Source organism: Dendrobates tinctorius, unplaced genomic scaffold (assembly GCF_039654945.1).
Source record: "Dendrobates tinctorius isolate UK_male_01 unplaced genomic scaffold, ASM3965494v1 ptg000039l, whole genome shotgun sequence".
Taxonomy (NCBI): Eukaryota; Metazoa; Chordata; class Amphibia; order Anura; family Dendrobatidae; genus Dendrobates; species Dendrobates tinctorius.
Genome location: NW_027361707.1, coordinates 38,382,951 through 38,395,228, shown reverse-complemented (window position 1 = coordinate 38,395,228; position 12,278 = coordinate 38,382,951).

Here is a 12,278-nt window from a genome sequence, read left to right as displayed (position 1 = left end):
TTGACTATTGGGCCGCTAAACTGGACACCTGGCCTGAATTGGCACAATATGCCTTACAGGAGCTCGCTTGCCCAGCTGCAAGTGTGCTATCGGAAAGAGTCTTCAGTGCAGCTGGATCAATCCTGACAGAAAAAAGGACCCGTCTGTCAACCCAAAATGTGGATGATCTAACCTTCATTAAAATGAACCACGCATGGGTTTCCAAGGATTTTGTCCCACCTTCCCCTGATGACACATAGGGTGACAGAAAAATGGCTTGCTTTGGTCCACCTCTTCCTGGTACTTCACCTATTTCGCCTTTTGCATCAGCTGAATGTCCAACATCAACATATGCCACTTTCTAAAACTCCCTAACTGTGCTGCCTCCCCCCCCATGGCCAGGGTCACCACCTACCGCATGACACCGTGCGAGTGCCGTTGCCCTGGACAGGTGGGTAGGCCAACTCTTGGGCGCGGGCACTGGCACAGGGTCCCTCATAGTGCAATCAAGTGTCTCTGACGGTGGTGGTGCACACCCGCCGTCAGACACACCGCTGTACTATGAGGGGCCCAGTGCCAGTACCGACGCCCACGAGTGGGCCCCCCTTGCTTGGGCAGGGCCCCAGCATTTGCAATCTTTACCTCTCCCTGCTCCTCCGCTGTGTAATCTGGGCCGTCAAATCCATACTGTGCCTGACACCGTCTGAGCCTGCCTCCTGAGACATATATTTTGAATGTGTACGCTATCCATACATGTTATCCAGGGATACGGTACCCTTTCTAACCTTTGTGCAATCACGTGCAATCCATACTGGGCCTAACACCGTCTGAGCCTGCCTCATGCTGTATAGACATATATTTTGAATGTGTACGCTATCCATACATGTTATCCAGGGATACGGTACCCTTTCTAACCTTTGTGCAATCACGTGCAATCCATACTGGGCCTAACACCGTCTGAGCCTGCCTCATGCTGTATAGACATATATTTTGAATGTGTACGCTATCCATACATGTTATCCGGGGATACGGTACCCTTTCTAACCTTTGTGCAATCACGTGCAATCCATACTGGGCCTAACACCGTCTGAGCCTGCCTCCTGAGACATATATTTTGAATGTGTACGCTATCCATACATGTTATCTGGGGATACGGTACCCTTTCTCACCTTTGTGCAATCACGTGTAATCCATACTGGGCGTGAGAACGGCTGGCGAGCTGTTAAGCAAGCTACAGCACCTGTCCAGACAAGTACAGGGATTCCCTAGCGAGGAGACTTATTTGATTGTTTTCAATGTTGGGACAGCAATTTTTGGGGAGCACTATACTCTGGAGAATGATAGATGGGGCCCACCATACACTGGAACATTCCAAAGGTGGACATCAGACACTGGAGCAGCATTTACAGGGCCCATTATACACTAGAGCATTAGAAATGGGGCCCATTATGTTTGGAGCATTATTTGGGCCCATAAGACAGTGGAGCTTCATCCATGGGGACCAACATATACTGTAGCATTATGTGGAGCTCATCATATACTGTTTCAAACATTATATGGGACCAATGATTCTGTATGGAGAAATAGATGGGCCTCGTCATGAGATGTAAAAAGTGAGGTATTTTTCATTGTACTATACCGCTATTTCTCTGCCGTATCGGAGCATGATGAGTTGTGGTATGTGTTAAAGAGGCGCTCTTTCGCCCAGGGCACATGAAAACCTGGAGCCAGCCCTCCCCCCCCCAGTTTGTAGCCAAATAACCCCCATTTTTCAGTGCGTAACTTGTATTATGAAGTTAATTAAGGTTGACAAGCTTAAGAAAGAAGAATTGATGCTTTTGGCATTCAAATGGGCACTGTAGGTGTGTTTCCTGTCCTCCTCTCACTGCCGACTTTTATTCCCCATTGACTTACATTGGGTTTCGTGTTTCAGGACGACCCCGACTTTTCCCTATAATCGGACGATCTTGCTCGACCCGACTTTTGGAAAAGTCGGGTTTCACGAAACGAAACGCGACCCTAAAAAACCAAAAGTCGCTCAACTCTAGTTATTAGTAATCGTATTAACAATATTGATCTTGAAACTGATTTGTCTTCTACGGATACTGACTTCTCTGATACTGAGGGAAGGGGTAGAAGCAATAGGGGGAGGAATAGAGGTAGAGTTAGAGGCCGTGGTCATCGTGGTCCCCTGGATAGATCCGACACTACTGCGGGATCGCATTTTTTAGATCAGAGTTATCCTCTAAGGAACCGTCAACATCCGGTACGGAAATAAGAATCATTCCTGAGGATAACTATTCTAATATTACTTTACCTATCAGTCGTGTCCCTAATTCAGCATCCTCATCGGTCGCTAACGGTATACAAGTAGTTAATCTGTCCTCCAGGGTGCTCAACCGTGAAGAACTACAGGTCTTGCAAAAGGGTCTTACATTTGTCCCCAGTACAGACTTTGATCTGTTTCGGTCTATAAAAGATCTTAATTTGTTTTTACGTAAGGTACGTTGGAGAAAGTTTTTTCTTCAACAGGATAACCGTACCTGTATAGATATGGGGATTCCTGTTGATTTGTTGCCAGACGTACGCCTGTTATCTAGTATTGGTGTAGTGAACCCCAACGATCTTGGAAGGGGTCCCTTTACTGATTTAAAAAACAGGAGCACCAAAATGCCCCCTCCCATTGGAGATGTGTCTGCTATAGATATTTTTGAAAACTTGGTTACAGAAGATTTGAAATCCTTACAAGGAAAGAAGATCTTTTCCAGGTATAATTGTACGAAAACAGAAATGGCAGTTATCAATAAGCTTGAGCAGGATGACCGCATTGTCATTAAACCCTCAGATAAGGGTGGCAATGTGGTCATCCTTGACTCTACACAATATTCCAAAATGTGTGAGACCCTCCTTGAGGACAGAGTGAGCTATGAGATTTTAGATCATAACCCTACCTCTGATTATTTGTTTGAACTTAAAAGCATCTTGGATGAAGGTCTATCCATGAGAGTTATTGACAAATCTGAATTTGATTTTTTAATGCCTAAAGATTCAATAGTTGCTACCTTTTACTGCCTACCGAAATTACACAAGGGTCTTTCCCCTTTAAAGGGGAGACCTATTGTGTCAGGAATGGGCAGTATTAGCCACAACATTGGCATTTATTTAGATCGTGTCCTGAAACCCTTCGTCGCCTCTTTACGATCCTTCGTGCAGGATACCCCTGATCTTCTTCGGAGAATAGAGGGATTATGTGTTGATCCTGAGGTTAATCTGGGTAGTATTGATGTGGAGGCGCTTTACACTTCCATACCGCACGATAAGGGGCTTGAAGCTGTGTTATATTTCCTGAACACCAGAGGATGTCAATACCGTGCCCACAGCGAGTTTGTCATCAAACTACTTCGTTTCTGTCTCACTAAGAATTTCTTCTTGTTTGATCATAAGATCTACCACCAGCTCAGGGGCACCGCTATGGGGAGTCCATGTGCCCCGGCATATGCAAATTTGTTCCTGGGCTGGTGGGAGGAGACCTAGGTCTTCAGGAGTGGCTTGGATGTCATGGGACGAATCGAGCTGTGGGTTCGATATATTGATGACATCCTGATTTTGTGGAAGGGTTCTAAGGATAGTTTTTCTGTATTTGTAGATACACTGAATCACAATGAGTGTGGTCTATTTTTTACTTCTGTGATTGACCCGTTTTCGTTGTCCTTTCTTGATATATTGATTGAGAGGAAAAATGATGGCACTATTACCACCTGCACTTACAGGAAACCCACGGCTACTAACTCTTTGTTGAGGTGGGACAGCAGTCACCCTATACATCTTAAACGTGGAGTACCCAAGGGTCAATACCTCAGGATACGTAGAAATTGCTCTACAGATGAATCTTTTGAGAGACAGGCGAGAGAACTCAGAGACAGATTTTTGGATAGGGGTTATCCTCTTGATGTTTTGAAACGTGCCTACAAACATGCTAAGGGTAAAAACAGAATGGAACTCCTTAAACCCAGACCCAGAGTTGAAAATAAAGGTGAAATGAGGTTGATTACCACTTTTGATAATGGAGCAAGTGATGTACGTGCTATCCTGGCCAAACATTGGCCTGTGTTATTAATGGATAAGGATGTTGGAGGAGAACTTTCGATACGACCTCTAATAACGTACAAGAAAGGCCGTTCATTGAAAGATCGGCTGGTCAACAGTCATTTCACCAGACCTTCCCGTACAACTTGGTTGCCCACCAATGTGAATGGTTGCTTTAGATGTGGCCACTGCGTTGCTTGTTCCCACATTTCCCCTGGTGCTGGCTTTGTCAGTAATGTTACTGGACAGGCATATCAAATTAGGGAATTTATTAACTGTAGCAGCAAGGGAGTCATTTATAAGGCCTCATGTACATGTGGCAAAGAATATGTGGGTAAAACCATTAGGGAATTCAAACGTAGGATTGGGGAACATATTGGAGACATTATCCATAAGAGAGATACCCCTATTTCACGCCACATTAATCAGTGTCAAGGAGGGAATGTTAATTCCATCCAATTTCTGGGGATTGAAAGGGTAAAAAAACCACCAAGGGGTGGTAATTGGGATCGCATCATTCTACAAAAAGAGACTAAGTGGATCTTTTGTTTGAACACCATGACCCCAAGAGGGCTTAATGACCAACTCAATTTTGGCTGCTATATCTAGGGTTTGATATGTGTGCTGTTTATTATTTCCTTTGTATATACTGTAAAATACCCCCTTTTTTATATATGTGTTTGCTACCTTTATATTCTGAGTTTGAATTTTTGTTATTTTCCACCTTTTTATTTATTTTGATTCTGGCAATGCTCTCTTGAGGCCTTCTGATTGGGACAATATCCATCCCATGTTTTAGGTTGTTGGGTACTATTTTTCGCAATCATTTTGGTGGTTGAGGCCTTTTAGAGATGCATGATCTGTCTATCCGCTTGTTTAATATCGGCTCACGGACTGATTAAAGCGCGTATGACGATATTGCCTTCTAGCAGTATTGCGACCTTTGTCGCATGCTTTACTTCCGCCCTGCTGGCACTGCTTAAACATGAGTGCGCATGACCGGAAGTGTGGCGGCCATTTTTCTTGCTGGCACCGATGAGTGCGCATGACCGGAAGTGCGGCGGCCATTTTGCTTTTGGGCAGTATGACGCAACCGGAAATAGGGCGGCCTTTGCCGCGGGATACGCCGGCGTTTACACACTATTGCTTGGTATAGGAGATGGGCGTTTCTTATTAACACACTCATCATGTGCCTGCGTCCCACAAGGGGTAATGGTGGACGGCGTGCGTTCCAAGTCATCTCAGGTGGATGTGTTCTATTTGATTGGCAGTTCATTTAAGTGCCCTCCTCATCAGTCTGCCTCACTCCATTGTCATCTTAGGAGGCAGCCTGTATACTCTGTGATGATGCCCAATTTGTGCTAATAGGTCCCCTGAAGAGTCATTAAGTGATGAAACGCGTCGGGATGCACAGGGACTTTGTAGGGCTATGGTTTATAGGGATTAGATGTGGACTGCCCTTGTTAGGGCGGGAGTCATGGGTGTCAGTATTTGTAGCTCAAACAGGGCTTGTATAGGGTGAACCCCTTTTCTTCCTGACCTGATATGACTCTGATGGGACATCTGATCCTGGACATCCTCCATCTTCATGTGGTGAGATCTTTCCTTTTCACATTATGTTGATGGCCTTATTATTATGATGTCTTTGTTATATACATGAATAGGCATATTCCTTGATAACCTTTACAGGGTAGAGGTCTCTTTAGTTCCTCTGATAAGGAAACTGTTCATTTTTTACTTGGACTTTTTTGCACTGGTTTAGTGCAAGTACCTTTTTGGTCCAATCTCTCAAAATTTTGGACTTGGAATAGCCACATGTATATATTGGTAGTAATCTGTTACAGAGACTTATACAGTTACCTCCATTATGATTTGTGGCATTTGATTTAGTGATTTACTTGCACTACTATCTTTGGTAGCTTTTACATCTATTATTAAAAGTTATGTTTTATGTTATTTCTCTATTGCTGATTTGCTACTTTGTATCGTGAGAATTTGTGGGTATTTAATCCACTTTTGTGCTGTATTTCTACCCCCTCTTTCCAAGCCAACAGATTCAGAGAACAGAAGTAGAGAATGAGATGGCTCCTGTCCAGGGCTCTCTGACTGCCTGGGCAATTTGGCAGGTGGTGAAGAGACAGATGGTTGTGTGGCACCCTCAGGAGTATGGCCGCCACACTGGCTTTGCCTTCTTCCAGGGGAGGGTAATGCCAGGCTTGGAGGCAATGACGGCAATCTATGCATGCAACACATTTCCACTCTAGGCCAGCAGGGGGGACTCTGAACCGGAATTAAGGGGAGGAGTGCTCTCTGAGGGCCAAGAGGAAGGAGGAGTCAGTTAGTCTGTGGAGGGTGAAGTGTGCAGACGTGTGGAAGGAGCGCTGAGATAGAGCTGAGAGGAAGAGCTCATCTCGAGTGAGCGCATGAACTGGAGCCTGGTCTCCACGGTTGTATGGATACTAACAGTCCTGTAACAGACACCAGAGGAGTAGGAGGCTGTAAATGCCCTATACCCATCTAAGACTTGAGGGCACAACAGCAGCTTGGATAGTGAGCCGGGACTCAGGAGAAAGGAGTCCCCGAGATAGGCTACAGCTGTCTGCCATGCAAGTAAGGTTCTTGAGAACATCTGACAGGAGGAACTTCAGTGTAACTCAGTACTGGAGATCCCTTAAGTAAGCGCTAGGAAAGGAGACTGCACAGCCCTCCTGCTGAAAGAGAATCCTTGAGTTGCTTCCAGGCTAGCCTGCTCCGTTACCATCTGTAATCAGGACCCTGGACTGCAGTTATCAAGTAAAGGTACAGAAAATGCACCCCGCTGTGTCTTGTCTGCTTCCTACCTTTCGGGCACCGCTACATCCCCGTGCCAACCACATCTACACTGCCCTGGGACTACAGCTTCACCTGTGAGGAGCTTTTACATCTTTGCTGCACCATACCATCAGTCCCAGCGGATCTGCATGCAGCGTCAGCTCAACACCTCCCTTGCCGAGTACCACAGGTGGCGTCACGAACTATTCATCTAACTACATTCCACCATTCAATCTCCCCTGTTACATGGGAGCCCAGGACCACGGACCGGGTCACCGCTGATGTGACTCATCCCGCTGACACCAGCCCGGTACCGAGTACACCACAGCCCTGGGAGGGCGACCCATTTTGGCTTCATGAACAGGATTACGGAGCCCGGTACCCCCCGGGTCCTGTGTGCCATAGAAAAAGCCTGTGTGTGAAATTGGCGCCAATTGCCGCCATTGCCGCGCTGCTTGGTGCGCGCGGGAAGAAAAAGGAGCAGGCCTTCGTGGGCGGAGCCTGCCACAGAGTGCAAAGAAGTGAAGTGCCGCGCGGGAAGAGAGGACAGGGTGCAAGAAGAGTGGGAGCTGAGGCCTACAGCCCGGAGCGTCGGGCCTGCGAAGTGGCCGCCGGTGAGCTCACACAACCCTCGGCCCTGGCTAATGTTAACTAGGGGGGGAAGAGAATGTCCGCACCAGATGGCAATGCAGCGGTGGACGCCGTTGCCAACCCCGCAGCACCGCAAGGAGGAGCGCCTGCCGCAGCGGTCCCCATAATGCCGCTGTCAATGCCCTACACACCGGGAGCGGACTGGCTACCGCAGTACTCGGGTGAGTTACATACCCTGAGTGAATTTAAAGAGAGACTGTGCAGTTTGTTTAACCCCTTCACCCCCAAGGGTGGTTTGCACGTTCATGACCGGGCCAATTTTTACAATTCTGACCACTGTACCTTTATGAGGTCATAACTCTGGAACGCTTCCATGGATCCCGGTGATTCTGACATTGTTTTCTCGTGACATATTGTACTTCATGTTAGTGGTAAAATTTCATTCAAATAACTTGTGTTTATTTGTGAGAAAAACGGAAATTTGGCGAACATTTTGAAAATTTTGCAATTTTCCAACTTTGAATTTTTATGCCCTTAAATGACAGAGATACGGCACACAAAAAACTTGATAAGTAACATTTCCCATATGTTTACTTTACATCAGCACAATTTTGGAACCAAAATTTTTTTTTGTTAAGAAGTTATAAGGGTTAAAAGTTGACCAGCGATTTCTCATTTTTACAACGCCATTTTATTTTTAGGACCACATCACATTTGAAGCCACTTTGAGGGGTCTATATGATAGAAAATACCCAAAAGTGACAACATTCTAAAAACTGCACCCCTAAAGGTGCTCAAAACCACATTCAAGAAGTTTATTAACCCTTTAGGTGCGTCACAGGAATTTTTTGAATATTTAAAAAAAAATGAACATTTAACTTTTTTTCACAGAAAAAATACTTCAGGTTCAATTTTTTTTATTTTACCAAGGGTAACAGGAGAAATTGGGCTGCAAAAGCTATTGTGAAATTTGTCCCGAGTACGCTGATACCTGATATGTGGAGGGGAACCACTGTTTCGGCGCATGGCAGACCTCAGAATGGAAGGAGCGCCATTTGACTTTTTCAATGCAAAATTGGCTGGAATTCAGATCGGATGCCATGTCGCGTTTGGAGAGCCCCTGATGTACCTAAACTATTGAAACTCCCCACAAGTGACCCCATTTTGGAAACTAGACCCCCCACGGAACTTATCTAGATTTGTGGTGAGCACTTTGAACCCCCAAGTGCTTCACAGAAGTTTATAACGCCTGGTCGTGAAAATAAAAAAATCATTTTTTTCCGCAAAAATGATATTTTTGCCCCCAATTTTTTATTTTCCTAAGGGTAACAGGAGAAATTGGACCCCAAAAGTTGTTTTGCAATTTGTCCTGAGTATGCTGATACCCTCTATGTGGGGGTAAAACACTGTTTGGGTGCATGGCAGAGCTTGGAAGGGTAGGAGCACTATTTGACTTTTTCAACGCAGAATTGGCAGGAATTGAGATCAGACGCCATGTTGCATTTTGAGAGCCCCTGATGTGCCCAAACAGTGGAAACCCCCAATTATAACTCCAACCCTAACACCAACACACCCCTAACCCTAATCTCAGCCCTAGCCCTAACCCTAGCCCTAACCCTAGCCCTAACCCTAGCCCTAACCCTAACCCTAGCACTAACCCTAACCCTAATGGGAAAATGGAAATAAATACATTTTTTTTATTTTATTATTTTTCCCTTACTAAGGGGGTGATAACGGGGGGTTTGATTTACTATTTATGGTGGTTTTTATGTTTGGCAGCTGTCACACGCTAAAAGACGCTTTTTATTGTAAAAATAGTTTTTGCATCACCATATATTGAGAGCTATAATTTTTCCGTATTTTGACCCACCGAGTCATGTGAGGTCATATTCTTTGCGGGACGAGTTGACGTTTTTATTGGTACCATTTTCGGGAATGTGACATTTTTTGATCGCTTTTTATTCCGATTTTTGGGACGCAGAATGAACAAAAACCAGCGTTTCATGAATTTCTTTTGGGGGGGTGCGTTTACACCGTTCCGCGTGCGGTAAAATTGATAAAGCAGTTTTATTCTTCGGGACAGTACGATTACAGCGATACCTCATTTAGGTCTTTTTTCATGTTTTGGCGGTTTTATGCAATGAAAACAATTTTATATAAAAAATAATTATTTTTGCATCGCTTTATTCTGCGAGCTATAACTTTTTTATTTTTTCGCTAATGATGCTGTATGGTGGCTCGTTTTTTGTGGGACAAGATAACGTTTTCAGCGGTACCATGGATATTTATATGCATCATTTTGATCGTGCGTTATTGCACTTTTTGTTTGGCGGTATGATAATAAATCATTATTTTTTTTTTTTATTTTTTAAGGGGTTCACTAAAGGGGTTAAATAATGGGACAGTTTTATAGGGCGGGTCGTTACGGACGCGGCGATACCAAATATGTATACTTTTATTGTTTTTTTTTTTATTTTCAAAAAATGAATTTATTGGGGAATATTTTTTTTTACTAATTTATTTAGCGATTTTTTTAAAATTATATTTACACTTTTTTTTTAACTTTATTACATTGTCCCAGGTGGGACATCACTGTCGTGTGACAGATCGCTGATCTGTCACATCACAGATCACTGTGACAGATCAGCGATCTGTCACAGGCACTGCTGCAGACTTCCTCATGCCTGCGCTTTGCAGGCAGTGAAGAAGTCAGCTCCCTACAGGCCCCCGAAGGTCCCCGTCGCCATCTTGGATCCGGGGACCTGTAGGGAAAGAGCCCCCCGCAGCAGCGCTGCACATTGTGCTGCCGTGGGGGGCTCAGGGAAGCACGGAGGGAGCCCCCTCCCTGCCGATGCTTCCCTTTAACCCCCGGTACACCGCGATCGTGTTTGATCGCGGTGTACAAGGGGTTAACGTGTTGGGGGCGGTCCGTGGCTGCCCCTGACACATTGTGCCGGGTGTCAGCTGTGATAATCAGCTGACACCCGGCCGCGATCAGCGGCGCTCACCACGTGGGCGCTGCTGATCGCGCTAGACGTACTATCCCGTCCCTGGGAATAAAGTCACAGGGCACATGGATGGGATAGTACGTCTTATGGCAGAAAGGGGTTAAAAAGCCAACCCTATACCCAACCGCTATGTCCAGCTATCGCCCAATATCGTTGCTCCCATTCGCTTCCAAATTCCTGGAGCAGCACGTCCATGCTGAACTTTCCTCCCACCTATCATCTAACTTGCTCTTTGACAATCTACAATCTGGTTTCCGCCCCATCACTGCACTGAGACAGCCCTGACCAAAATTACTAACGACCTACTTACAGCCAAATCAAATGGACAATACTCTATACTCCTGCTTCTAGACCTGTCCTCTGCATTTGACACAGTTGACCACTGCCTCCTAATACAGATCCTCTCCTCCTTTGGCATCAAAGGCCTTTCCCTATCCTGGATCTCCTCATACCTTTCCAATCGCACATTCAGCGTCTCCCACTCCCACACCACCTCCTCATCCCATCCTCTCTCTGTTGGAGTCCCCCAAGGCTCTGTTTTAGGACCCCTACTCTTCTCAGTCTATACACTTGGTCTGGGGCAACTCATAAAGTCCCACAGATTCCACTACCATCTTTATGCTGATGACACCCAGATTTACCTCTCTGGCCCAGACGTCACCTCTCTGCTGTCCAGAATCCCAGAGTGTCTATCAGCCATATCCTCCTTCTTCTCCTCTCGCTTCCTCAAGCTCAATGTGGACAAATCTGAACTCATCATCTTTCCTCCATCTCTCAGATCTTCCTTACCTGACCTAGCTATAAAAATTAATGACATCACACTTTCCCCAATACCAGAAGTCCGCTGCCTCGGAGTAACCTTTGACTCTGCCCTGTCCTTCAAACCGCACATCCAAGCTCTCTCTACCTCCTGTCGCCTCCAGCTTAAAAATATTTCCAGAATCCGTCCTTTCCTCAACCCTCAGTCTCCTAAAATGCTTGTGCATGCCCTCATCATCTCCCTCCTCGACTACTGCAACATCCTTTTCTGTGGTCTCCCTGCTAACACCCTCGCACCTCTCCAGTCTATCCTTAACTCTGCCGCCCGACTAATTCATCTCTCTCCTCACTACTCCTCCGCTTCTCCCCTCTGCAAATCTCTTCACTGGCTCCCATTCCCTCAGCGTATCCAGTTCAAATTACTAATACTGACCTACAAGGCCATCTATAACCTGTCTCCCCCATATGTCTCTGAACTAATCTCCCAATACCTTCCCTCATGTAATCTCCAGTCCTCCCAAGACCTCCTTCTCTCCTCCACAGTTATTCGCTCCTCACCCAACCGCCTCCAAGACTTCTCCCGAATAGCCCCTATTCTCTGGAATTCTTTGCCCCAACAAGTCCGACTATCAACCACATTTGGATCCTTCAGACGGAACCTGAAAACCCACCTCTTCAAGAAAGCCTACAGCCTGCAATGACCCCGCTACCTCCTTCTCTCTCACCACTACCAGTGATCTCACCTCAACCAACATCGAAACTGCTGCAACCCACCAACCTACTGTCTCCTTCTCCACCATCCTGTAGCATGTAAGCCCGAAAGGGCAGGGTCCTCTGTATCAGTCTGTCATTGTTAGTTTGTTTACTGTAAGTGATATCTCTAATTTGTATGTAACCCCTTCTCATGTACAGCACTATGGAATCAATGGTGCTATATAAATAAATAATAATAATAAAAAAATAATAATAATCGATGACAACCTGTTTGACATATAACTTGTGAAGGGCCCGCTCCTTCTCATTTGAGGGGTTTTCGCAGAATGA